The sequence below is a fragment of the Salmo salar genome, unplaced genomic scaffold (genome assembly GCF_905237065.1).
Source record: "Salmo salar unplaced genomic scaffold, Ssal_v3.1, whole genome shotgun sequence".
NCBI classification, from domain to species: Eukaryota; Metazoa; Chordata; class Actinopteri; order Salmoniformes; family Salmonidae; genus Salmo; species Salmo salar.
In genome coordinates this window covers 64,455-86,065 of record NW_025548918.1, presented here as the reverse complement: position 1 = coordinate 86,065, position 21,611 = coordinate 64,455, and the positions used below count along the sequence as shown (strand labels likewise).

The 21,611-nt window shown below is 43.1% G+C and overlaps 56 non-coding genes across 56 annotated transcripts; all 56 read left to right on the top strand.

The window, feature by feature from the left end:
- Positions 1-7: 7 nt before the first annotated feature.
- LOC123733473 (5S ribosomal RNA) lies at positions 8-126 on the top strand. The gene has a single exon (XR_006763852.1). It is a non-coding gene; the product is annotated as a 5S ribosomal RNA (ribosomal RNA).
- Positions 127-535: 409 nt separating this feature from the next.
- On the top strand, positions 536-654 carry LOC123733472 (5S ribosomal RNA). The gene has a single exon (XR_006763851.1). It is a non-coding gene; the product is annotated as a 5S ribosomal RNA (ribosomal RNA).
- A 139-nt stretch (positions 655-793) lies between these two features.
- Positions 794-912, top strand: LOC123733471 (5S ribosomal RNA). The gene has a single exon (XR_006763850.1). It is a non-coding gene; the product is annotated as a 5S ribosomal RNA (ribosomal RNA).
- Positions 913-1,322: 410 nt separating this feature from the next.
- On the top strand, positions 1,323-1,441 carry LOC123733470 (5S ribosomal RNA). The gene has a single exon (XR_006763849.1). It is a non-coding gene; the product is annotated as a 5S ribosomal RNA (ribosomal RNA).
- Positions 1,442-1,580: 139 nt separating this feature from the next.
- On the top strand, positions 1,581-1,699 carry LOC123733469 (5S ribosomal RNA). The gene has a single exon (XR_006763848.1). It is a non-coding gene; the product is annotated as a 5S ribosomal RNA (ribosomal RNA).
- A 139-nt stretch (positions 1,700-1,838) lies between these two features.
- Positions 1,839-1,957, top strand: LOC123733468 (5S ribosomal RNA). Its single transcript, XR_006763847.1, has one exon. It is a non-coding gene; the product is annotated as a 5S ribosomal RNA (ribosomal RNA).
- A 408-nt stretch (positions 1,958-2,365) lies between these two features.
- LOC123733467 (5S ribosomal RNA) lies at positions 2,366-2,484 on the top strand. The gene has a single exon (XR_006763846.1). It is a non-coding gene; the product is annotated as a 5S ribosomal RNA (ribosomal RNA).
- A 139-nt stretch (positions 2,485-2,623) lies between these two features.
- LOC123733466 (5S ribosomal RNA) lies at positions 2,624-2,742 on the top strand. Its single transcript, XR_006763845.1, has one exon. It is a non-coding gene; the product is annotated as a 5S ribosomal RNA (ribosomal RNA).
- A 408-nt stretch (positions 2,743-3,150) lies between these two features.
- LOC123733465 (5S ribosomal RNA) lies at positions 3,151-3,269 on the top strand. The gene has a single exon (XR_006763844.1). It is a non-coding gene; the product is annotated as a 5S ribosomal RNA (ribosomal RNA).
- Positions 3,270-3,408: 139 nt separating this feature from the next.
- On the top strand, positions 3,409-3,527 carry LOC123733463 (5S ribosomal RNA). The gene has a single exon (XR_006763842.1). It is a non-coding gene; the product is annotated as a 5S ribosomal RNA (ribosomal RNA).
- Positions 3,528-3,665: 138 nt separating this feature from the next.
- On the top strand, positions 3,666-3,784 carry LOC123733462 (5S ribosomal RNA). Its single transcript, XR_006763841.1, has one exon. It is a non-coding gene; the product is annotated as a 5S ribosomal RNA (ribosomal RNA).
- Positions 3,785-4,193: 409 nt separating this feature from the next.
- Positions 4,194-4,312, top strand: LOC123733461 (5S ribosomal RNA). The gene has a single exon (XR_006763840.1). It is a non-coding gene; the product is annotated as a 5S ribosomal RNA (ribosomal RNA).
- A 139-nt stretch (positions 4,313-4,451) lies between these two features.
- On the top strand, positions 4,452-4,570 carry LOC123733460 (5S ribosomal RNA). Its single transcript, XR_006763839.1, has one exon. It is a non-coding gene; the product is annotated as a 5S ribosomal RNA (ribosomal RNA).
- Positions 4,571-4,979: 409 nt separating this feature from the next.
- Positions 4,980-5,098, top strand: LOC123733459 (5S ribosomal RNA). Its single transcript, XR_006763838.1, has one exon. It is a non-coding gene; the product is annotated as a 5S ribosomal RNA (ribosomal RNA).
- A 139-nt stretch (positions 5,099-5,237) lies between these two features.
- Positions 5,238-5,357, top strand: LOC123733595 (5S ribosomal RNA). Its single transcript, XR_006763972.1, has one exon. It is a non-coding gene; the product is annotated as a 5S ribosomal RNA (ribosomal RNA).
- A 408-nt stretch (positions 5,358-5,765) lies between these two features.
- On the top strand, positions 5,766-5,884 carry LOC123733458 (5S ribosomal RNA). The gene has a single exon (XR_006763837.1). It is a non-coding gene; the product is annotated as a 5S ribosomal RNA (ribosomal RNA).
- A 139-nt stretch (positions 5,885-6,023) lies between these two features.
- On the top strand, positions 6,024-6,142 carry LOC123733457 (5S ribosomal RNA). The gene has a single exon (XR_006763836.1). It is a non-coding gene; the product is annotated as a 5S ribosomal RNA (ribosomal RNA).
- A 409-nt stretch (positions 6,143-6,551) lies between these two features.
- Positions 6,552-6,670, top strand: LOC123733456 (5S ribosomal RNA). Its single transcript, XR_006763835.1, has one exon. It is a non-coding gene; the product is annotated as a 5S ribosomal RNA (ribosomal RNA).
- A 139-nt stretch (positions 6,671-6,809) lies between these two features.
- LOC123733455 (5S ribosomal RNA) lies at positions 6,810-6,928 on the top strand. The gene has a single exon (XR_006763834.1). It is a non-coding gene; the product is annotated as a 5S ribosomal RNA (ribosomal RNA).
- Positions 6,929-7,067: 139 nt separating this feature from the next.
- Positions 7,068-7,186, top strand: LOC123733454 (5S ribosomal RNA). Its single transcript, XR_006763833.1, has one exon. It is a non-coding gene; the product is annotated as a 5S ribosomal RNA (ribosomal RNA).
- Positions 7,187-7,595: 409 nt separating this feature from the next.
- On the top strand, positions 7,596-7,714 carry LOC123733452 (5S ribosomal RNA). The gene has a single exon (XR_006763831.1). It is a non-coding gene; the product is annotated as a 5S ribosomal RNA (ribosomal RNA).
- Positions 7,715-7,853: 139 nt separating this feature from the next.
- LOC123733451 (5S ribosomal RNA) lies at positions 7,854-7,972 on the top strand. Its single transcript, XR_006763830.1, has one exon. It is a non-coding gene; the product is annotated as a 5S ribosomal RNA (ribosomal RNA).
- A 409-nt stretch (positions 7,973-8,381) lies between these two features.
- LOC123733450 (5S ribosomal RNA) lies at positions 8,382-8,500 on the top strand. The gene has a single exon (XR_006763829.1). It is a non-coding gene; the product is annotated as a 5S ribosomal RNA (ribosomal RNA).
- Positions 8,501-8,639: 139 nt separating this feature from the next.
- Positions 8,640-8,759, top strand: LOC123733624 (5S ribosomal RNA). The gene has a single exon (XR_006764001.1). It is a non-coding gene; the product is annotated as a 5S ribosomal RNA (ribosomal RNA).
- Positions 8,760-8,898: 139 nt separating this feature from the next.
- Positions 8,899-9,017, top strand: LOC123733449 (5S ribosomal RNA). Its single transcript, XR_006763828.1, has one exon. It is a non-coding gene; the product is annotated as a 5S ribosomal RNA (ribosomal RNA).
- Positions 9,018-9,426: 409 nt separating this feature from the next.
- On the top strand, positions 9,427-9,545 carry LOC123733448 (5S ribosomal RNA). The gene has a single exon (XR_006763827.1). It is a non-coding gene; the product is annotated as a 5S ribosomal RNA (ribosomal RNA).
- A 139-nt stretch (positions 9,546-9,684) lies between these two features.
- On the top strand, positions 9,685-9,803 carry LOC123733447 (5S ribosomal RNA). Its single transcript, XR_006763826.1, has one exon. It is a non-coding gene; the product is annotated as a 5S ribosomal RNA (ribosomal RNA).
- Positions 9,804-10,212: 409 nt separating this feature from the next.
- LOC123733594 (5S ribosomal RNA) lies at positions 10,213-10,332 on the top strand. Its single transcript, XR_006763971.1, has one exon. It is a non-coding gene; the product is annotated as a 5S ribosomal RNA (ribosomal RNA).
- A 138-nt stretch (positions 10,333-10,470) lies between these two features.
- On the top strand, positions 10,471-10,589 carry LOC123733446 (5S ribosomal RNA). The gene has a single exon (XR_006763825.1). It is a non-coding gene; the product is annotated as a 5S ribosomal RNA (ribosomal RNA).
- A 409-nt stretch (positions 10,590-10,998) lies between these two features.
- On the top strand, positions 10,999-11,117 carry LOC123733445 (5S ribosomal RNA). The gene has a single exon (XR_006763824.1). It is a non-coding gene; the product is annotated as a 5S ribosomal RNA (ribosomal RNA).
- A 139-nt stretch (positions 11,118-11,256) lies between these two features.
- LOC123733444 (5S ribosomal RNA) lies at positions 11,257-11,375 on the top strand. The gene has a single exon (XR_006763823.1). It is a non-coding gene; the product is annotated as a 5S ribosomal RNA (ribosomal RNA).
- A 409-nt stretch (positions 11,376-11,784) lies between these two features.
- On the top strand, positions 11,785-11,904 carry LOC123733593 (5S ribosomal RNA). Its single transcript, XR_006763970.1, has one exon. It is a non-coding gene; the product is annotated as a 5S ribosomal RNA (ribosomal RNA).
- Positions 11,905-12,043: 139 nt separating this feature from the next.
- LOC123733443 (5S ribosomal RNA) lies at positions 12,044-12,162 on the top strand. The gene has a single exon (XR_006763822.1). It is a non-coding gene; the product is annotated as a 5S ribosomal RNA (ribosomal RNA).
- A 409-nt stretch (positions 12,163-12,571) lies between these two features.
- Positions 12,572-12,690, top strand: LOC123733441 (5S ribosomal RNA). The gene has a single exon (XR_006763820.1). It is a non-coding gene; the product is annotated as a 5S ribosomal RNA (ribosomal RNA).
- Positions 12,691-12,829: 139 nt separating this feature from the next.
- Positions 12,830-12,948, top strand: LOC123733440 (5S ribosomal RNA). Its single transcript, XR_006763819.1, has one exon. It is a non-coding gene; the product is annotated as a 5S ribosomal RNA (ribosomal RNA).
- Positions 12,949-13,356: 408 nt separating this feature from the next.
- LOC123733439 (5S ribosomal RNA) lies at positions 13,357-13,475 on the top strand. Its single transcript, XR_006763818.1, has one exon. It is a non-coding gene; the product is annotated as a 5S ribosomal RNA (ribosomal RNA).
- A 139-nt stretch (positions 13,476-13,614) lies between these two features.
- Positions 13,615-13,733, top strand: LOC123733438 (5S ribosomal RNA). The gene has a single exon (XR_006763817.1). It is a non-coding gene; the product is annotated as a 5S ribosomal RNA (ribosomal RNA).
- A 408-nt stretch (positions 13,734-14,141) lies between these two features.
- LOC123733437 (5S ribosomal RNA) lies at positions 14,142-14,260 on the top strand. The gene has a single exon (XR_006763816.1). It is a non-coding gene; the product is annotated as a 5S ribosomal RNA (ribosomal RNA).
- Positions 14,261-14,399: 139 nt separating this feature from the next.
- Positions 14,400-14,519, top strand: LOC123733592 (5S ribosomal RNA). Its single transcript, XR_006763969.1, has one exon. It is a non-coding gene; the product is annotated as a 5S ribosomal RNA (ribosomal RNA).
- Positions 14,520-14,928: 409 nt separating this feature from the next.
- On the top strand, positions 14,929-15,047 carry LOC123733686 (5S ribosomal RNA). The gene has a single exon (XR_006764051.1). It is a non-coding gene; the product is annotated as a 5S ribosomal RNA (ribosomal RNA).
- Positions 15,048-15,186: 139 nt separating this feature from the next.
- Positions 15,187-15,305, top strand: LOC123733685 (5S ribosomal RNA). The gene has a single exon (XR_006764050.1). It is a non-coding gene; the product is annotated as a 5S ribosomal RNA (ribosomal RNA).
- A 409-nt stretch (positions 15,306-15,714) lies between these two features.
- On the top strand, positions 15,715-15,833 carry LOC123733684 (5S ribosomal RNA). The gene has a single exon (XR_006764049.1). It is a non-coding gene; the product is annotated as a 5S ribosomal RNA (ribosomal RNA).
- A 139-nt stretch (positions 15,834-15,972) lies between these two features.
- On the top strand, positions 15,973-16,091 carry LOC123733683 (5S ribosomal RNA). The gene has a single exon (XR_006764048.1). It is a non-coding gene; the product is annotated as a 5S ribosomal RNA (ribosomal RNA).
- A 409-nt stretch (positions 16,092-16,500) lies between these two features.
- On the top strand, positions 16,501-16,619 carry LOC123733682 (5S ribosomal RNA). The gene has a single exon (XR_006764047.1). It is a non-coding gene; the product is annotated as a 5S ribosomal RNA (ribosomal RNA).
- Positions 16,620-16,758: 139 nt separating this feature from the next.
- Positions 16,759-16,877, top strand: LOC123733680 (5S ribosomal RNA). Its single transcript, XR_006764045.1, has one exon. It is a non-coding gene; the product is annotated as a 5S ribosomal RNA (ribosomal RNA).
- Positions 16,878-17,286: 409 nt separating this feature from the next.
- Positions 17,287-17,405, top strand: LOC123733679 (5S ribosomal RNA). The gene has a single exon (XR_006764044.1). It is a non-coding gene; the product is annotated as a 5S ribosomal RNA (ribosomal RNA).
- A 408-nt stretch (positions 17,406-17,813) lies between these two features.
- Positions 17,814-17,932, top strand: LOC123733678 (5S ribosomal RNA). The gene has a single exon (XR_006764043.1). It is a non-coding gene; the product is annotated as a 5S ribosomal RNA (ribosomal RNA).
- Positions 17,933-18,071: 139 nt separating this feature from the next.
- LOC123733677 (5S ribosomal RNA) lies at positions 18,072-18,190 on the top strand. The gene has a single exon (XR_006764042.1). It is a non-coding gene; the product is annotated as a 5S ribosomal RNA (ribosomal RNA).
- A 409-nt stretch (positions 18,191-18,599) lies between these two features.
- LOC123733676 (5S ribosomal RNA) lies at positions 18,600-18,718 on the top strand. The gene has a single exon (XR_006764041.1). It is a non-coding gene; the product is annotated as a 5S ribosomal RNA (ribosomal RNA).
- Positions 18,719-18,857: 139 nt separating this feature from the next.
- LOC123733675 (5S ribosomal RNA) lies at positions 18,858-18,976 on the top strand. Its single transcript, XR_006764040.1, has one exon. It is a non-coding gene; the product is annotated as a 5S ribosomal RNA (ribosomal RNA).
- A 409-nt stretch (positions 18,977-19,385) lies between these two features.
- On the top strand, positions 19,386-19,504 carry LOC123733674 (5S ribosomal RNA). The gene has a single exon (XR_006764039.1). It is a non-coding gene; the product is annotated as a 5S ribosomal RNA (ribosomal RNA).
- A 139-nt stretch (positions 19,505-19,643) lies between these two features.
- Positions 19,644-19,762, top strand: LOC123733673 (5S ribosomal RNA). Its single transcript, XR_006764038.1, has one exon. It is a non-coding gene; the product is annotated as a 5S ribosomal RNA (ribosomal RNA).
- A 409-nt stretch (positions 19,763-20,171) lies between these two features.
- Positions 20,172-20,290, top strand: LOC123733672 (5S ribosomal RNA). The gene has a single exon (XR_006764037.1). It is a non-coding gene; the product is annotated as a 5S ribosomal RNA (ribosomal RNA).
- A 404-nt stretch (positions 20,291-20,694) lies between these two features.
- Positions 20,695-20,814, top strand: LOC123733591 (5S ribosomal RNA). Its single transcript, XR_006763968.1, has one exon. It is a non-coding gene; the product is annotated as a 5S ribosomal RNA (ribosomal RNA).
- Positions 20,815-21,222: 408 nt separating this feature from the next.
- LOC123733671 (5S ribosomal RNA) lies at positions 21,223-21,341 on the top strand. Its single transcript, XR_006764036.1, has one exon. It is a non-coding gene; the product is annotated as a 5S ribosomal RNA (ribosomal RNA).
- A 139-nt stretch (positions 21,342-21,480) lies between these two features.
- Positions 21,481-21,599, top strand: LOC123733669 (5S ribosomal RNA). Its single transcript, XR_006764034.1, has one exon. It is a non-coding gene; the product is annotated as a 5S ribosomal RNA (ribosomal RNA).
- The last annotated feature ends 12 nt before the right edge of the window (positions 21,600-21,611 follow it).

Below are 21,611 nucleotides of genomic sequence, written 5' to 3'. Positions count from 1 at the left end.
GTTTCTCGCTTACGGCCATACCAGCCTGGGTACGCCCGATCTCGTCTGATCTCGGAAGCTAAGCAGGGTCGGGCCTGGTTAGTACTTGGATGGGAGACCGCCTGGGAATACCAGGTGCTGTAAGCATTTTGTCCACGAGGGTGTGCCCCTGCACTATTTCATCAGCAACACTGCCTTGTAGTAAGCATTTAATGATGAATTGACTAAATGCAGCTTCCTGCCTTTTTAATAGGATCAAATTTCCTTGTGTTTTCAATTAGCATCTGCCTTGTATTTATAAGACAAACAAGAATATTGTTGCTGAATGCAGCTTGTGTGTGCTTTGTGCTCCTTTGCCCTGTTCAAATGATGAAAGGAAATAAAGTTTGTATTTTATCCAACTACCTGTGCTAAAAAGTGATGGGAACAGTGTTTGTAATTTCTTCTACTTTTTCAGTGACACAAAGTTCAAGCTGCTTATCTAATTGGTGAAAATGCAATGTCTGTTTATCACACTCACTTTGACTATATATGTTGTAGCAAGAGATTGTTTCTCGCTTACGGCCATACCAGCCTGGGTACGCCCGATCTCGTCTGATCTCGGAAGCTAAGCAGGGTCGGGCCTGGTTAGTACTTGGATGGGAGACCGCCTGGGAATACCAGGTGCTGTAAGCATTTTGTCCACGAGGGTGTGCTCTTGCACTATTTCATCAGCAACACTGCCTTGTATTAAGCATTTAATGATGAATTGACTAAATGTCTGTTTTATCAGACTCACTTTGACTATATATGTTGTAGCAAGAGATTGTTTCTCGCTTACGGCCATACCAGCCTGGGTACGCCCGATCTCGTCTGATCTCGGAAGCTAAGCAGGGTCGGGCCTGGTTAGTACTTGGATGGGAGACCGCCTGGGAATACCAGGTGCTGTAAGCATTTTGTCCACGAGGGTGTGCCCCTTGCACTATTTCATCAGCAACACTGCCTTGTAGTAAGCATTTAATGATGAATTGACTAAATGCAGCTTCCTGCCTTTTTAATAGGATCAAATTTCCTTGTGTTTTCAATTAGCATCTGCCTTGTATTTATAAGACAAACAAGAATATTGTTGCTGAATGCAGCTTGTGTGTGCTTTGTGCTCCTTTGCCCTGTTCAAATGATGAAAGGAAATAAAGTTTGTATTTTATCCAACTACCTGTGCTAAAAAGTGATGGGAACAGTGTTTGTAATTTCTTCTACTTTTTCAGTGACACAAAGTTCAAGCTGCTTATCTAATTGGTGAAAATGCAATGTCTGTTTATCACACTCACTTTGACTATATATGTTGTAGCAAGAGATTGTTTCTCGCTTACGGCCATACCAGCCTGGGTACGCCCGATCTCGTCTGATCTCGGAAGCTAAGCAGGGTCGGGCCTGGTTAGTACTTGGATGGGAGACCGCCTGGGAATACCAGGTGCTGTAAGCATTTTGTCCACGAGGGTGTGCTCTTGCACTATTTCATCAGCAACACTGCCTTGTATTAAGCATTTAATGATGAATTGACTAAATGTCTGTTTTATCAGACTCACTTTGACTATATATGTTGTAGCAAGAGATTGTTTCTCGCTTACGGCCATACCAGCCTGGGTACGCCCGATCTCGTCTGATCTCGGAAGCTAAGCAGGGTCGGGCCTGGTTAGTACTTGGATGGGAGACCGCCTGGGAATACCAGGTGCTGTAAGCATTTTGTCCACGAGGGTGTGCTCTTGCACTATTTCATCAGCAACACTGCCTTGTATTAAGCATTTAATGATGAATTGACTAAATGTCTGTTTTATCAGACTCACTTTGACTATATATGTTGTAGCAAGAGATTGTTTCTCGCTTACGGCCATACCAGCCTGGGTACGCCCGATCTCGTCTGATCTCGGAAGCTAAGCAGGGTCGGGCCTGGTTAGTACTTGGATGGGAGACCGCCTGGGAATACCAGGTGCTGTAAGCATTTTGTCCACGAGGGTGTGCCCCTGCACTATTTCATCAGCAACACTGCCTTGTAGTAAGCATTTAATGATGAATTGACTAAATGCAGCTTCCTGCCTTTTAATAGGATCAAATTTCCTTGTGTTTTCAATTAGCATCTGCCTTGTATTTATAAGACAAACAAGAATATTGTTGCTGAATGCAGCTTGTGTGTGCTTTGTGCTCCTTTGCCCTGTTCAAATGATGAAAGGAAATAAAGTTTGTATTTTATCCAACTACCTGTGCTAAAAAGTGATGGGAACAGTGTTTGTAATTTCTTCTACTTTTTCAGTGACACAAAGTTCAAGCTGCTTATCTAATTGGTGAAAATGCAATGTCTGTTTATCACACTCACTTTGACTATATATGTTGTAGCAAGAGATTGTTTCTCGCTTACGGCCATACCAGCCTGGGTACGCCCGATCTCGTCTGATCTCGGAAGCTAAGCAGGGTCGGGCCTGGTTAGTACTTGGATGGGAGACCGCCTGGGAATACCAGGTGCTGTAAGCATTTTGTCCACGAGGGTGTGCTCTTGCACTATTTCATCAGCAACACTGCCTTGTATTAAGCATTTAATGATGAATTGACTAAATGTCTGTTTTATCAGACTCACTTTGACTATATATGTTGTAGCAAGAGATTGTTTCTCGCTTACGGCCATACCAGCCTGGGTACGCCCGATCTCGTCTGATCTCGGAAGCTAAGCAGGGTCGGGCCTGGTTAGTACTTGGATGGGAGACCGCCTGGGAATACCAGGTGCTGTAAGCATTTTGTCCACGAGGTGTGCCCCTGCACTATTTCATCAGCAACACTGCCTTGTAGTAAGCATTTAATGATGAATTGACTAAATGCAGCTTCCTGCCTTTTTAATAGGATCAAATTTCCTTGTGTTTTCAATTAGCATCTGCCTTGTATTTATAAGACAAACAAGAATATTGTTGCTGAATGCAGCTTGTGTGTGCTTTGTGCTCCTTTGCCCTGTTCAAATGATGAAAGGAAATAAAGTTTGTATTTTATCCAACTACCTGTGCTAAAAAGTGATGGGAACAGTGTTTGTAATTTCTTCTACTTTTTCAGTGACACAAAGTTCAAGCTGCTTATCTAATTGGTGAAAATGCAATGTCTGTTTATCACACTCACTTTGACTATATATGTTGTAGCAAGAGATTGTTTCTCGCTTACGGCCATACCAGCCTGGGTACGCCCGATCTCGTCTGATCTCGGAAGCTAAGCAGGGTCGGGCCTGGTTAGTACTTGGATGGGAGACCGCCTGGGAATACCAGGTGCTGTAAGCATTTTGTCCACGAGGGTGTGCTCTTGCACTATTTCATCAGCAACACTGCCTTGTATTAAGCATTTAATGATGAATTGACTAAATGTCTGTTTTATCAGACTCACTTTGACTATATATGTTGTAGCAAGAGATTGTTTCTCGCTTACGGCCATACCAGCCTGGGTACGCCCGATCTCGTCTGATCTCGGAAGCTAAGCAGGGTCGGGCCTGGTTAGTACTTGGATGGGAGACCGCCTGGGAATACCAGGTGCTGTAAGCATTTTGTCCACGAGGTGTGCTCTTGCACTATTTCATCAGCAACACTGCCTTGTATTAAGCATTTAATGATGAATTGACTAAATGTCTGTTTTATCAGACTCACTTTGACTATATATGTTGTAGCAAGAGATTGTTTCTCGCTTACGGCCATACCAGCCTGGGTACGCCCGATCTCGTCTGATCTCGGAAGCTAAGCAGGGTCGGGCCTGGTTAGTACTTGGATGGGAGACCGCCTGGGAATACCAGGTGCTGTAAGCATTTTGTCCACGAGGGTGTGCCCCTGCACTATTTCATCAGCAACACTGCCTTGTAGTAAGCATTTAATGATGAATTGACTAAATGCAGCTTCCTGCCTTTTTAATAGGATCAAATTTCCTTGTGTTTTCAATTAGCATCTGCCTTGTATTTATAAGACAAACAAGAATATTGTTGCTGAATGCAGCTTGTGTGTGCTTTGTGCTCCTTTGCCCTGTTCAAATGATGAAAGGAAATAAAGTTTGTATTTTATCCAACTACCTGTGCTAAAAAGTGATGGGAACAGTGTTTGTAATTTCTTCTACTTTTTCAGTGACACAAAGTTCAAGCTGCTTATCTAATTGGTGAAAATGCAATGTCTGTTTATCACACTCACTTTGACTATATATGTTGTAGCAAGAGATTGTTTCTCGCTTACGGCCATACCAGCCTGGGTACGCCCGATCTCGTCTGATCTCGGAAGCTAAGCAGGGTCGGGCCTGGTTAGTACTTGGATGGGAGACCGCCTGGGAATACCAGGTGCTGTAAGCATTTTGTCCACGAGGGTGTGCTCTTGCACTATTTCATCAGCAACACTGCCTTGTATTAAGCATTTAATGATGAATTGACTAAATGTCTGTTTTATCAGACTCACTTTGACTATATATGTTGTAGCAAGAGATTGTTTCTCGCTTACGGCCATACCAGCCTGGGTACGCCCGATCTCGTCTGATCTCGGAAGCTAAGCAGGGTCGGGCCTGGTTAGTACTTGGATGGGAGACCGCCTGGGAATACCAGGTGCTGTAAGCATTTTGTCCACGAGGGTGTGCCCCTGCACTATTTCATCAGCAACACTGCCTTGTAGTAAGCATTTAATGATGAATTGACTAAATGCAGCTTCCTGCCTTTTTAATAGGATCAAATTTCCTTGTGTTTTCAATTAGCATCTGCCTTGTATTTATAAGACAAACAAGAATATTGTTGCTGAATGCAGCTTGTGTGTGCTTTGTGCTCCTTTGCCCTGTTCAAATGATGAAAGGAAATAAAGTTTGTATTTTATCCAACTACCTGTGCTAAAAAGTGATGGGAACAGTGTTTGTAATTTCTTCTACTTTTTCAGTGACACAAAGTTCAAGCTGCTTATCTAATTGGTGAAAATGCAATGTCTGTTTATCACACTCACTTTGACTATATATGTTGTAGCAAGAGATTGTTTCTCGCTTACGGCCATACCAGCCTGGGTACGCCCGATCTCGTCTGATCTCGGAAGCTAAGCAGGGTCGGGCCTGGTTAGTACTTGGATGGGAGACCGCCTGGGAATACCAGGTGCTGTAAGCATTTTGTCCACGAGGGTGTGCTCTTGCACTATTTCATCAGCAACACTGCCTTGTATTAAGCATTTAATGATGAATTGACTAAATGTCTGTTTTATCAGACTCACTTTGACTATATATGTTGTAGCAAGAGATTGTTTCTCGCTTACGGCCATACCAGCCTGGAGTACGCCCGATCTCGTCTGATCTCGGAAGCTAAGCAGGGTCGGGCCTGGTTAGTACTTGGATGGGAGACCGCCTGGGAATACCAGGTGCTGTAAGCATTTTGTCCACGAGGTGTGCCCTTGCACTATTTCATCAGCAACACTGCCTTGTAGTAAGCATTTAATGATGAATTGACTAAATGCAGCTTCCTGCCTTTTTAATAGGATCAAATTTCCTTGTGTTTTCAATTAGCATCTGCCTTGTATTTATAAGACAAACAAGAATATTGTTGCTGAATGCAGCTTGTGTGTGCTTTGTGCTCCTTTGCCCTGTTCAAATGATGAAAGGAAATAAAGTTTGTATTTTATCCAACTACCTGTGCTAAAAAGTGATGGGAACAGTGTTTGTAATTTCTTCTACTTTTTCAGTGACACAAAGTTCAAGCTGCTTATCTAATTGGTGAAAATGCAATGTCTGTTTATCACACTCACTTTGACTATATATGTTGTAGCAAGAGATTGTTTCTCGCTTACGGCCATACCAGCCTGGGTACGCCCGATCTCGTCTGATCTCGGAAGCTAAGCAGGGTCGGGCCTGGTTAGTACTTGGATGGGAGACCGCCTGGGAATACCAGGTGCTGTAAGCATTTTGTCCACGAGGGTGTGCTCTTGCACTATTTCATCAGCAACACTGCCTTGTATTAAGCATTTAATGATGAATTGACTAAATGTCTGTTTTATCAGACTCACTTTGACTATATATGTTGTAGCAAGAGATTGTTTCTCGCTTACGGCCATACCAGCCTGGGTACGCCCGATCTCGTCTGATCTCGGAAGCTAAGCAGGGTCGGGCCTGGTTAGTACTTGGATGGGAGACCGCCTGGGAATACCAGGTGCTGTAAGCATTTTGTCCACGAGGGTGTGCCCCTGCACTATTTCATCAGCAACACTGCCTTGTAGTAAGCATTTAATGATGAATTGACTAAATGCAGCTTCCTGCCTTTTTAATAGGATCAAATTTCCTTGTGTTTTCAATTAGCATCTGCCTTGTATTTATAAGACAAACAAGAATATTGTTGCTGAATGCAGCTTGTGTGTGCTTTGTGCTCCTTTGCCCTGTTCAAATGATGAAAGGAAATAAAGTTTGTATTTTATCCAACTACCTGTGCTAAAAAGTGATGGGAACAGTGTTTGTAATTTCTTCTACTTTTTCAGTGACACAAAGTTCAAGCTGCTTATCTAATTGGTGAAAATGCAATGTCTGTTTATCACACTCACTTTGACTATATATGTTGTAGCAAGAGATTGTTTCTCGCTTACGGCCATACCAGCCTGGGTACGCCCGATCTCGTCTGATCTCGGAAGCTAAGCAGGGTCGGGCCTGGTTAGTACTTGGATGGGAGACCGCCTGGGAATACCAGGTGCTGTAAGCATTTTGTCCACGAGGGTGTGCTCTTGCACTATTTCATCAGCAACACTGCCTTGTATTAAGCATTTAATGATGAATTGACTAAATGTCTGTTTTATCAGACTCACTTTGACTATATATGTTGTAGCAAGAGATTGTTTCTCGCTTACGGCCATACCAGCCTGGGTACGCCCGATCTCGTCTGATCTCGGAAGCTAAGCAGGGTCGGGCCTGGTTAGTACTTGGATGGGAGACCGCCTGGGAATACCAGGTGCTGTAAGCATTTTGTCCACGAGGGTGTGCTCTTGCACTATTTCATCAGCAACACTGCCTTGTATTAAGCATTTAATGATGAATTGACTAAATGTCTGTTTTATCAGACTCACTTTGACTATATATGTTGTAGCAAGAGATTGTTTCTCGCTTACGGCCATACCAGCCTGGGTACGCCCGATCTCGTCTGATCTCGGAAGCTAAGCAGGGTCGGGCCTGGTTAGTACTTGGATGGGAGACCGCCTGGGAATACCAGGTGCTGTAAGCATTTTGTCCACGAGGGTGTGCCCCTGCACTATTTCATCAGCAACACTGCCTTGTAGTAAGCATTTAATGATGAATTGACTAAATGCAGCTTCCTGCCTTTTTAATAGGATCAAATTTCCTTGTGTTTTCAATTAGCATCTGCCTTGTATTTATAAGACAAACAAGAATATTGTTGCTGAATGCAGCTTGTGTGTGCTTTGTGCTCCTTTGCCCTGTTCAAATGATGAAAGGAAATAAAGTTTGTATTTTATCCAACTACCTGTGCTAAAAAGTGATGGGAACAGTGTTTGTAATTTCTTCTACTTTTTCAGTGACACAAAGTTCAAGCTGCTTATCTAATTGGTGAAAATGCAATGTCTGTTTATCACACTCACTTTGACTATATATGTTGTAGCAAGAGATTGTTTCTCGCTTACGGCCATACCAGCCTGGGTACGCCCGATCTCGTCTGATCTCGGAAGCTAAGCAGGGTCGGGCCTGGTTAGTACTTGGATGGGAGACCGCCTGGGAATACCAGGTGCTGTAAGCATTTTGTCCACGAGGGTGTGCTCTTGCACTATTTCATCAGCAACACTGCCTTGTATTAAGCATTTAATGATGAATTGACTAAATGTCTGTTTTATCAGACTCACTTTGACTATATATGTTGTAGCAAGAGATTGTTTCTCGCTTACGGCCATACCAGCCTGGGTACGCCCGATCTCGTCTGATCTCGGAAGCTAAGCAGGGTCGGGCCTGGTTAGTACTTGGATGGGAGACCGCCTGGGAATACCAGGTGCTGTAAGCATTTTGTCCACGAGGGTGTGCCCCTGCACTATTTCATCAGCAACACTGCCTTGTAGTAAGCATTTAATGATGAATTGACTAAATGCAGCTTCCTGCCTTTTTAATAGGATCAAATTTCCTTGTGTTTTCAATTAGCATCTGCCTTGTATTTATAAGACAAACAAGAATATTGTTGCTGAATGCAGCTTGTGTGTGCTTTGTGCTCCTTTGCCCTGTTCAAATGATGAAAGGAAATAAAGTTTGTATTTTATCCAACTACCTGTGCTAAAAAGTGATGGGAACAGTGTTTGTAATTTCTTCTACTTTTTCAGTGACACAAAGTTCAAGCTGCTTATCTAATTGGTGAAAATGCAATGTCTGTTTATCACACTCACTTTGACTATATATGTTGTAGCAAGAGATTGTTTCTCGCTTACGGCCATACCAGCCTGGGTACGCCCGATCTCGTCTGATCTCGGAAGCTAAGCAGGGTCGGGCCTGGTTAGTACTTGGATGGGAGACCGCCTGGGAATACCAGGTGCTGTAAGCATTTTGTCCACGAGGGTGTGCTCTTGCACTATTTCATCAGCAACACTGCCTTGTATTAAGCATTTAATGATGAATTGACTAAATGTCTGTTTTATCAGACTCACTTTGACTATATATGTTGTAGCAAGAGATTGTTTCTCGCTTACCGGCCATACCAGCCTGGGTACGCCCGATCTCGTCTGATCTCGGAAGCTAAGCAGGGTCGGGCCTGGTTAGTACTTGGATGGGAGACCGCCTGGGAATACCAGGTGCTGTAAGCATTTTGTCCACGAGGGTGTGCTCTTGCACTATTTCATCAGCAACACTGCCTTGTATTAAGCATTTAATGATGAATTGACTAAATGTCTGTTTTATCAGACTCACTTTGACTATATATGTTGTAGCAAGAGATTGTTTCTCGCTTACGGCCATACCAGCCTGGGTACGCCCGATCTCGTCTGATCTCGGAAGCTAAGCAGGGTCGGGCCTGGTTAGTACTTGGATGGGAGACCGCCTGGGAATACCAGGTGCTGTAAGCATTTTGTCCACGAGGGTGTGCCCCTGCACTATTTCATCAGCAACACTGCCTTGTAGTAAGCATTTAATGATGAATTGACTAAATGCAGCTTCCTGCCTTTTTAATAGGATCAAATTTCCTTGTGTTTTCAATTAGCATCTGCCTTGTATTTATAAGACAAACAAGAATATTGTTGCTGAATGCAGCTTGTGTGTGCTTTGTGCTCCTTTGCCCTGTTCAAATGATGAAAGGAAATAAAGTTTGTATTTTATCCAACTACCTGTGCTAAAAAGTGATGGGAACAGTGTTTGTAATTTCTTCTACTTTTTCAGTGACACAAAGTTCAAGCTGCTTATCTAATTGGTGAAAATGCAATGTCTGTTTATCACACTCACTTTGACTATATATGTTGTAGCAAGAGATTGTTTCTCGCTTACGGCCATACCAGCCTGGGTACGCCCGATCTCGTCTGATCTCGGAAGCTAAGCAGGGTCGGGCCTGGTTAGTACTTGGATGGGAGACCGCCTGGGAATACCAGGTGCTGTAAGCATTTTGTCCACGAGGGTGTGCTCTTGCACTATTTCATCAGCAACACTGCCTTGTATTAAGCATTTAATGATGAATTGACTAAATGTCTGTTTTATCAGACTCACTTTGACTATATATGTTGTAGCAAGAGATTGTTTCTCGCTTACGGCCATACCAGCCTGGGTACGCCCGATCTCGTCTGATCTCGGAAGCTAAGCAGGGTCGGGCCTGGTTAGTACTTGGATGGGAGACCGCCTGGGAATACCAGGTGCTGTAAGCATTTTGTCCACGAGGGTGTGCCCCTGCACTATTTCATCAGCAACACTGCCTTGTAGTAAGCATTTAATGATGAATTGACTAAATGCAGCTTCCTGCCTTTTTAATAGGATCAAATTTCCTTGTGTTTTCAATTAGCATCTGCCTTGTATTTATAAGACAAACAAGAATATTGTTGCTGAATGCAGCTTGTGTGTGCTTTGTGCTCCTTTGCCCTGTTCAAATGATGAAAGGAAATAAAGTTTGTATTTTATCCAACTACCTGTGCTAAAAAGTGATGGGAACAGTGTTTGTAATTTCTTCTACTTTTTCAGTGACACAAAGTTCAAGCTGCTTATCTAATTGGTGAAAATGCAATGTCTGTTTATCACACTCACTTTGACTATATATGTTGTAGCAAGAGATTGTTTCTCGCTTACGGCCATACCAGCCTGGAGTACGCCCGATCTCGTCTGATCTCGGAAGCTAAGCAGGGTCGGGCCTGGTTAGTACTTGGATGGGAGACCGCCTGGGAATACCAGGTGCTGTAAGCATTTTGTCCACGAGGTGTGCTCTTGCACTATTTCATCAGCAACACTGCCTTGTATTAAGCATTTAATGATGAATTGACTAAATGTCTGTTTTATCAGACTCACTTTGACTATATATGTTGTAGCAAGAGATTGTTTCTCGCTTACGGCCATACCAGCCTGGGTACGCCCGATCTCGTCTGATCTCGGAAGCTAAGCAGGGTCGGGCCTGGTTAGTACTTGGATGGGAGACCGCCTGGGAATACCAGGTGCTGTAAGCATTTTGTCCACGAGGGTGTGCCCCTGCACTATTTCATCAGCAACACTGCCTTGTAGTAAGCATTTAATGATGAATTGACTAAATGCAGCTTCCTGCCTTTTTAATAGGATCAAATTTCCTTGTGTTTTCAATTAGCATCTGCCTTGTATTTATAAGACAAACAAGAATATTGTTGCTGAATGCAGCTTGTGTGTGCTTTGTGCTCCTTTGCCCTGTTCAAATGATGAAAGGAAATAAAGTTTGTATTTTATCCAACTACCTGTGCTAAAAAGTGATGGGAACAGTGTTTGTAATTTCTTCTACTTTTTCAGTGACACAAAGTTCAAGCTGCTTATCTAATTGGTGAAAATGCAATGTCTGTTTATCACACTCACTTTGACTATATATGTTGTAGCAAGAGATTGTTTCTCGCTTACGGCCATACCAGCCTGGGTACGCCCGATCTCGTCTGATCTCGGAAGCTAAGCAGGGTCGGGCCTGGTTAGTACTTGGATGGGAGACCGCCTGGGAATACCAGGTGCTGTAAGCATTTTGTCCACGAGGGTGTGCTCTTGCACTATTTCATCAGCAACACTGCCTTGTATTAAGCATTTAATGATGAATTGACTAAATGTCTGTTTTATCAGACTCACTTTGACTATATATGTTGTAGCAAGAGATTGTTTCTCGCTTACGGCCATACCAGCCTGGGTACGCCCGATCTCGTCTGATCTCGGAAGCTAAGCAGGGTCGGGCCTGGTTAGTACTTGGATGGGAGACCGCCTGGGAATACCAGGTGCTGTAAGCATTTTGTCCACGAGGGTGTGCCCCTGCACTATTTCATCAGCAACACTGCCTTGTAGTAAGCATTTAATGATGAATTGACTAAATGCAGCTTCCTGCCTTTTTAATAGGATCAAATTTCCTTGTGTTTTCAATTAGCATCTGCCTTGTATTTATAAGACAAACAAGAATATTGTTGCTGAATGCAGCTTGTGTGTGCTTTGTGCTCCTTTGCCCTGTTCAAATGATGAAAGGAAATAAAGTTTGTATTTTATCCAACTACCTGTGCTAAAAAGTGATGGGAACAGTGTTTGTAATTTCTTCTACTTTTTCAGTGACACAAAGTTCAAGCTGCTTATCTAATTGGTGAAAATGCAATGTCTGTTTATCACACTCACTTTGACTATATATGTTGTAGCAAGAGATTGTTTCTCGCTTACGGCCATACCAGCCTGGAGTACGCCCGATCTCGTCTGATCTCGGAAGCTAAGCAGGGTCGGGCCTGGTTAGTACTTGGATGGGAGACCGCCTGGGAATACCAGGTGCTGTAAGCATTTTGTCCACGAGGGTGTGCTCTTGCACTATTTCATCAGCAACACTGCCTTGTATTAAGCATTTAATGATGAATTGACTAAATGTCTGTTTTATCAGACTCACTTTGACTATATATGTTGTAGCAAGAGATTGTTTCTCGCTTACGGCCATACCAGCCTGGGTACGCCCGATCTCGTCTGATCTCGGAAGCTAAGCAGGGTCGGGCCTGGTTAGTACTTGGATGGGAGACCGCCTGGGAATACCAGGTGCTGTAAGCATTTTGTCCACGAGGGTGTGCCCCTGCACTATTTCATCAGCAACACTGCCTTGTAGTAAGCATTTAATGATGAATTGACTAAATGCAGCTTCCTGCCTTTTTAATAGGATCAAATTTCCTTGTGTTTTCAATTAGCATCTGCCTTGTATTTATAAGACAAACAAGAATATTGTTGCTGAATGCAGCTTGTGTGTGCTTTGTGCTCCTTTGCCCTGTTCAAATGATGAAAGGAAATAAAGTTTGTATTTTATCCAACTACCTGTGCTAAAAAGTGATGGGAACAGTGTTTGTAATTTCTTCTACTTTTTCAGTGACACAAAGTTCAAGCTGCTTATCTAATTGGTGAAAATGCAATGTCTGTTTATCACACTCACTTTGACTATATATGTTGTAGCAAGAGATTGTTTCTCGCTTACGGCCATACCAGCCTGGGTACGCCCGATCTCGTCTGATCTCGGAAGCTAAGCAGGGTCGGGCCTGGTTAGTACTTGGATGGGAGACCGCCTGGGAATACCAGGTGCTGTAAGCATTTTGTCCACGAGGGTGTGCTCTTGCACTATTTCATCAACAACACTGCCTTGTATTAAGCATTTAATGATGAATTGACTAAATGTCTGTTTTATCAGACTCACTTTGACTATATATGTTGTAGCAAGAGATTGTTTCTCGCTTACGGCCATACCAGCCTGGGTACGCCCGATCTCGTCTGATCTCGGAAGCTAAGCAGGGTCGGGCCTGGTTAGTACTTGGATGGGAGACCGCCTGGGAATACCAGGTGCTGTAAGCATTTTGTCCACGAGGGTGTGCCCCTGCACTATTTCATCAGCAACACTGCCTTGTAGTAAGCATTTAATGATGAATTGACTAAATGCAGCTTCCTGCCTTTTTAATAGGATCAAATTTCCTTGTGTTTTCAATTAGCATCTGCCTTGTATTTATAAGACAAACAAGAATATTGTTGCTGAATGCAGCTTGTGTGTGCTTTGTGCTCCTTTGCCCTGTTCAAATGATGAAAGGAAATAAAGTTTGTATTTTATCCAACTACCTGTGCTAAAAAGTGATGGGAACAGTGTTTGTAATTTCTTCTACTTTTCAGTGACACAAAGTTCAAGCTGCTTATCTAATTGGTGAAAATGCAATGTCTGTTTATCACACTCACTTTGACTATATATGTTGTAGCAAGAGATTGTTTCTCGCTTACGGCCATACCAGCCTGGGTACGCCCGATCTCGTCTGATCTCGGAAGCTAAGCAGGGTCGGGCCTGGTTAGTACTTGGATGGGAGACCGCCTGGGAATACCAGGTGCTGTAAGCATTTTGTCCACGAGGGTGTGCTCTTGCACTATTTCATCAGCAACACTGCCTTGTATTAAGCATTTAATGATGAATTGACTAAATGTCTGTTTTATCAGACTCACTTTGACTATATATGTTGTAGCAAGAGATTGTTTCTCGCTTACGGCCATACCAGCCTGGGTACGCCCGATCTCGTCTGATCTCGGAAGCTAAGCAGGGTCGGGCCTGGTTAGTACTTGGATGGGAGACCGCCTGGGAATACCAGGTGCTGTAAGCATTTTGTCCACGAGGTGTGCCCCTGCACTATTTCATCAGCAACACTGCCTTGTAGTAAGCATTTAATGATGAATTGACTAAATGCAGCTTCCTGCCTTTTTAATAGGATCAAATTTCCTTGTGTTTTCAATTAGCATCTGCCTTGTATTTATAAGACAAACAAGAATATTGTTGCTGAATGCAGCTTGTGTGTGCTTTGTGCTCCTTTGCCCTGTTCAAATGATGAAAGGAAATAAAGTTTGTATTTTATCCAACTACCTGTGCTAAAAAGTGATGGGAACAGTGTTTGTAATTTCTTCTACTTTTTCAGTGACACAAAGTTCAAGCTGCTTATCTAATTGGTGAAAATGCAATGTCTGTTTATCACACTCACTTTGACTATATATGTTGTAGCAAGAGATTGTTTCTCGCTTACGGCCATACCAGCCTGGGTACGCCCGATCTCGTCTGATCTCGGAAGCTAAGCAGGGTCGGGCCTGGTTAGTACTTGGATGGGAGACCGCCTGGGAATACCAGGTGCTGTAAGCATTTTGTCCACGAGGGTGTGCTCTTGCACTATTTCATCAGCAACACTGCCTTGTATTAAGCATTTAATGATGAATTGACTAAATGTCTGTTTTATCAGACTCACTTTGACTATATATGTTGTAGCAAGAGATTGTTTCTCGCTTACGGCCATACCAGCCTGGAGTACGCCCGATCTCGTCTGATCTCGGAAGCTAAGCAGGGTCGGGCCTGGTTAGTACTTGGATGGGAGACCGCCTGGGAATACCAGGTGCTGTAAGCATTTTGTCCACGAGGGTGTGCCCCTGCACTATTTCATCAGCAACACTGCCTTGTAGTAAGCATTTAATGATGAATTGACTAAATGCAGCTTCCTGCCTTTTTAATAGGATCAAATTTCCTTGTGTTTTCAATTAGCATCTGCCTTGTATTTATAAGACAAACAAGAATATTGTTGCTGAATGCAGCTTGTGTGTGCTTTGTGCTCCTTTGCCCTGTTCAAATGATGAAAGGAAATAAAGTTTGTATTTTATCCAACTACCTGTGCTAAAAAGTGATGGGAACAGTGTTTGTAATTTCTTCTACTTTTTCAGTGACACAAAGTTCAAGCTGCTTATCTAATTGGTGAAAATGCAATGTCTGTTTATCACACTCACTTTGACTATATATGTTGTAGCAAGAGATTGTTTCTCGCTTACGGCCATACCAGCCTGGGTACGCCCGATCTCGTCTGATCTCGGAAGCTAAGCAGGGTCGGGCCTGGTTAGTACTTGGATGGGAGACCGCCTGGGAATACCAGGTGCTGTAAGCATTTTGTCCACGAGGGTGTGCTCTTGCACTATTTCATCAGCAACACTGCCTTGTATTAAGCATTTAATGATGAATTGACTAAATGTCTGTTTTATCAGACTCACTTTGACTATATATGTTGTAGCAAGAGATTGTTTCTCGCTTACGGCCATACCAGCCTGGGTACGCCCGATCTCGTCTGATCTCGGAAGCTAAGCAGGGTCGGGCCTGGTTAGTACTTGGATGGGAGACCGCCTGGGAATACCAGGTGCTGTAAGCATTTTGTCCACGAGGGTGTGCCCCTGCACTATTTCATCAGCAACACTGCCTTGTAGTAAGCATTTAATGATGAATTGACTAAATGCAGCTTCCTGCCTTTTTAATAGGATCAAATTTCCTTGTGTTTTCAATTAGCATCTGCCTTGTATTTATAAGACAAACAAGAATATTGTTGCTGAATGCAGCTTGTGTGTGCTTTGTGCTCCTTTGCCCTGTTCAAATGATGAAAGGAAATAAAGTTTGTATTTTATCCAACTACCTGTGCTAAAAAGTGATGGGAACAGTGTTTGTAATTTCTTCTACTTTTTCAGTGACACAAAGTTCAAGCTGCTTATCTAATTGGTGAAAATGCAATGTCTGTTTATCACACTCACTTTGACTATATATGTTGTAGCAAGAGATTGTTTCTCGCTTACGGCCATACCAGCCTGGGTACGCCCGATCTCGTCTGATCTCGGAAGCTAAGCAGGGTCGGGCCTGGTTAGTACTTGGATGGGAGACCGCCTGGGAATACCAGGTGCTGTAAGCATTTTGTCCACGAGGGTGTGCTCTTGCACTATTTCATCAGCAACACTGCCTTGTATTAAGCATTTAATGATGAATTGACTAAATGTCTGTTTTATCAGACTCACTTTGACTATATATGTTGTAGCAAGAGATTGTTTCTCGCTTACGGCCATACCAGCCTGGGTACGCCCGATCTCGTCTGATCTCGGAAGCTAAGCAGGGTCGGGCCTGGTTAGTACTTGGATGGGAGACCGCCTGGGAATACCAGGTGCTGTAAGCATTTTGTCCACGAGGGTGTGCCCCTGCACTATTTCATCAGCAACACTGCCTTGTAGTAAGCATTTAATGATGAATTGACTAAATGCAGCTTCCTGCCTTTTTAATAGGATCAAATTTCCTTGTGTTTTCAATTAGCATCTGCCTTGTATTTATAAGACAAACAAGAATATTGTTGCTGAATGCAGCTTGTGTGTGCTTTGTGCTCCTTTGCCCTGTTCAAATGATGAAAGGAAATAAAGTTTGTATTTTATCCAACTACCTGTGCTAAAAAGTGATGGGAACAGTGTTTGTAATTTCTTCTACTTTTTCAGTGACACAAAGTTCAAGCTGCTTATCTAATTGGTGAAAATGCAATGTCTGTTTATCACACTCACTTTGACTATATATGTTGTAGCAAGAGATTGTTTCTCGCTTACGGCCATACCAGCCTGGGTACGCCCGATCTCGTCTGATCTCGGAAGCTAAGCAGGGTCGGGCCTGGTTAGTACTTGGATGGGAGACCGCCTGGGAATACCAGGTGCTGTAAGCATTTTGTCCACGAGGGTGTGCTCTTGCACTATTTCATCAGCAACACTGCCTTGTATTAAGCATTTAATGATGAATTGACTAAATGTCTGTTTTATCAGACTCACTTTGACTATATATGTTGTAGCAAGAGATTGTTTCTCGCTTACGGCCATACCAGCCTGGGTACGCCCGATCTCGTCTGATCTCGGAAGCTAAGCAGGGTCGGGCCTGGTTAGTACTTGGATGGGAGACCGCCTGGGAATACCAGGTGCTGTAAGCATTTTGTCCACGAGGGTGTGCCCCTGCACTATTTCATCAGCAACACTGCCTTGTAGTAAGCATTTAATGATGAATTGACTAAATGCAGCTTCCTGCCTTTTTAATAGGATCAAATTTCCTTGTGTTTTCAATTAGCATCTGCCTTGTATTTATAAGACAAACAAGAATATTGTTGCTGAATGCAGCTTGTGTGTGCTTTGTGCTCCTTTGCCCTGTTCAAATGATGAAAGGAAATAAAGTTTGTATTTTATCCAACTACCTGTGCTAAAAAGTGATGGGAACAGTGTTTGTAATTTCTTCTACTTTTTCAGTGACACAAAGTTCAAGCTGCTTATCTAATTGGTGAAAATGCAATGTCTGTTTATCACACTCACTTTGACTATATATGTTGTAGCAAGAGATTGTTTCTCGCTTACGGCCATACCAGCCTGGGTACGCCCGATCTCGTCTGATCTCGGAAGCTAAGCAGGGTCGGGCCTGGTTAGTACTTGGATGGGAGACCGCCTGGGAATACCAGGTGCTGTAAGCATTTTGTCCACGAGGGTGTGCTCTTGCACTATTTCATCAGCAACACTGCCTTGTAGTAAGCATTTAATGATGAATTGACTAAATGCAGCTTCCTGCCTTTTAATAGGATCAAATTTCCTTGTGTTTTCAATTAGCATCTGCCTTGTATTTATAAGACAAACAAGAATATTGTTGCTGAATGCAGCTTGTGTGTGCTTTGTGCTCCTTTGCCCTGTTCAAATGATGAAAGGAAATAAAGTTTGTATTTTATCCAACTACCTGTGCTAAAAAGTGATGGGAACAGTGTTTGTAATTTCTTCTACTTTTTCAGTGACACAAAGTTCAAGCTGCTTATCTAATTGGTGAAAATGCAATGTCTGTTTATCACACTCACTTTGACTATATATGTTGTAGCAAGAGATTGTTTCTCGCTTACGGCCATACCAGCCTGGGTACGCCCGATCTCGTCTGATCTCGGAAGCTAAGCAGGGTCGGGCCTGGTTAGTACTTGGATGGGAGACCGCCTGGGAATACCAGGTGCTGTAAGCATTTTGTCCACGAGGGTGTGCTCTTGCACTATTTCATCAGCAACACTGCCTTGTATTAAGCATTTAATGATGAATTGACTAAATGTCTGTTTTATCAGACTCACTTTGACTATATATGTTGTAGCAAGAGATTGTTTCTCGCTTACGGCCATACCAGCCTGGGTACGCCCGATCTCGTCTGATCTCGGAAGCTAAGCAGGGTCGGGCCTGGTTAGTACTTGGATGGGAGACCGCCTGGGAATACCAGGTGCTGTAAGCATTTTGTCCACGAGGGTGTGCCCCTGCACTATTTCATCAGCAACACTGCCTTGTAGTAAGCATTTAATGATGAATTGACTAAATGCAGCTTCCTGCCTTTTTAATAGGATCAAATTTCCTTGTGTTTTCAATTAGCATCTGCCTTGTATTTATAAGACAAACAAGAATATTGTTGCTGAATGCAGCTTGTGTGTGCTTTGTGCTCCTTTGCCCTGTTCAAATGATGAAAGGAAATAAAGTTTGTATTTTATCCAACTACCTGTGCTAAAAAGTGATGGGAACAGTGTTTGTAATTTCTTCTACTTTTTCAGTGACACAAAGTTCAAGCTGCTTATCTAATTGGTGAAAATGCAATGTCTGTTTATCACACTCACTTTGACTATATATGTTGTAGCAAGAGATTGTTTCTCGCTTACGGCCATACCAGCCTGGGTACGCCCGATCTCGTCTGATCTCGGAAGCTAAGCAGGGTCGGGCCTGGTTAGTACTTGGATGGGAGACCGCCTGGGAATACCAGGTGCTGTAAGCATTTTGTCCACGAGGGTGTGCTCTTGCACTATTTCATCAGCAACACTGCCTTGTATTAAGCATTTAATGATGAATTGACTAAATGTCTGTTTTATCAGACTCACTTTGACTATATATGTTGTAGCAAGAGATTGTTTCTCGCTTACGGCCATACCAGCCTGGGTACGCCCGATCTCGTCTGATCTCGGAAGCTAAGCAGGGTCGGGCCTGGTTAGTACTTGGATGGGAGACCGCCTGGGAATACCAGGTGCTGTAAGCATTTTGTCCACGAGGGTGTGCCCCTGCACTATTTCATCAGCAACACTGCCTTGTAGTAAGCATTTAATGATGAATTGACTAAATGCAGCTTCCTGCCTTTTTAATAGGATCAAATTTCCTTGTGTTTTCAATTAGCATCTGCCTTGTATTTATAAGACAAACAAGAATATTGTTGCTGAATGCAGCTTGTGTGTGCTTTGTGCTCCTTTGCCCTGTTCAAATGATGAAAGGAAATAAAGTTTGTATTTTATCCAACTACCTGTGCTAAAAAGTGATGGGAACAGTGTTTGTAATTTCTTCTACTTTTTCAGTGACACAAAGTTCAAGCTGCTTATCTAATTGGTGAAAATGCAATGTCTGTTTATCACACTCACTTTGACTATATATGTTGTAGCAAGAGATTGTTTCTCGCTTACGGCCATACCAGCCTGGGTACGCCCGATCTCGTCTGATCTCGGAAGCTAAGCAGGGTCGGGCCTGGTTAGTACTTGGATGGGAGACCGCCTGGGAATACCAGGTGCTGTAAGCATTTTGTCCACGAGGGTGTGCTCTTGCACTATTTCATCAGCAACACTGCCTTGTATTAAGCATTTAATGATGAATTGACTAAATGTCTGTTTTATCAGACTCACTTTGACTATATATGTTGTAGCAAGAGATTGTTTCTCGCTTACGGCCATACCAGCCTGGGTACGCCCGATCTCGTCTGATCTCGGAAGCTAAGCAGGGTCGGGCCTGGTTAGTACTTGGATGGGAGACCGCCTGGGAATACCAGGTGCTGTAAGCATTTTGTCCACGAGGGTGTGCCCCTGCACTATTTCATCAGCAACACTGCCTTGTAGTAAGCATTTAATGATGAATTGACTAAATGCAGCTTCCTGCCTTTTTAATAGGATCAAATTTCCTTGTGTTTTCAATTAGCATCTGCCTTGTATTTATAAGACAAACAAGAATATTGTTGCTGAATGCAGCTTGTGTGTGCTTTGTGCTCCTTTGCCCTGTTCAAATGATGAAAGGAAATAAAGTTTGTATTTTATCCAACTACCTGTGCTAAAAAGTGATGGGAACAGTGTTTGTAATTTCTTCTACTTTTTCAGTGACACAAAGTTCAAGCTGCTTATCTAATTGGTGAAAATGCAATGTCTGTTTATCACACTCACTTTGACTATATATGTTGTAGCAAGAGATTGTTTCTCGCTTACGGCCATACCAGCCTGGGTACGCCCGATCTCGTCTGATCTCGGAAGCTAAGCAGGGTCGGGCCTGGTTAGTACTTGGATGGGAGACCGCCTGGGAATACCAGGTGCTGTAAGCATTTTGTCCACGAGGGTGTGCTCTTGCACTATTTCATCAGCAACACTGCCTTGTAGTAAGCATTTAATGATGAATTGACTAAATGCAGCTTCCTGCCTTTTTAATAGGATCAAATTTCCTTGTGTTTTCAATTAGCATCTGCCTTGTATTTATAAGACAAACAAGAATATTGTTGCTGAATGCAGCTTGTGTGTGCTTTGTGCTCCTTTGCCCTGTTCAAATGATGAAAAAATAAAGTTTGTTTTTATCCAACTACCTGTGCTAAAAAGTGATGGGAACAGTGTTTGTAATTTCTTCTACTTTTTCAGTGACACAAAGTTCAAGCTGCTTATCTAATTGTGAAAATGCAATGTCTGTTTATCACACTCACTTTGACTATTATGTTGTAGCAAGAGATTGTTTCTCGCTTACGGCCATACCAGCCTGGAGTACGCCCGATCTCGTCTGATCTCGGAAGCTAAGCAGGGTCGGGCCTGGTTAGTACTTGGATGGGAGACCGCCTGGGAATACCAGGTGCTGTAAGCATTTTGTCCACGAGGTGTGCCCCTGCACTATTTCATCAGCAACACTGCCTTGTAGTAAGCATTTAATGATGAATTGACTAAATGCAGCTTCCTGCCTTTTTAATAGGATCAAATTTCCTTGTGTTTTCAATTAGCATCTGCCTTGTATTTATAAGACAAACAAGAATATTGTTGCTGAATGCAGCTTGTGTGTGCTTTGTGCTCCTTTGCCCTGTTCAAATGATGAAAGGAAATAAAGTTTGTATTTTATCCAACTACCTGTGCTAAAAAGTGATGGGAACAGTGTTTGTAATTTCTTCTACTTTTTCAGTGACACAAAGTTCAAGCTGCTTATCTAATTGGTGAAAATGCAATGTCTGTTTATCACACTCACTTTGACTATATATGTTGTAGCAAGAGATTGTTTCTCGCTTACGGCCATACCAGCCTGGGTACGCCCGATCTCGTCTGATCTCGGAAGCTAAGCAGGGTCGGGCCTGGTTAGTACTTGGATGGGAGACCGCCTGGGAATACCAGGTGCTGTAAGCATTTTGTCCACGAGGGTGTGCTCTTGCACTATTTCATCAGCAACACTGCCTTGTATTAAGCATTTAATGATGAATTGACTAAATGTCTGTTTTATCAGACTCACTTTGACTATATATGTTGTAGCAAGAGATTGTTTCTCGCTTACGGCCATACCAGCCTGGGTACGCCCGATCTCGTCTGATCTCGGAAGCTAAGCAGGGTCGGGCCTGGTTAGTACTTGGATGGGAGACCGCCTGGGAATACCAGGTGCTGTAAGCATTTTGTCCACGA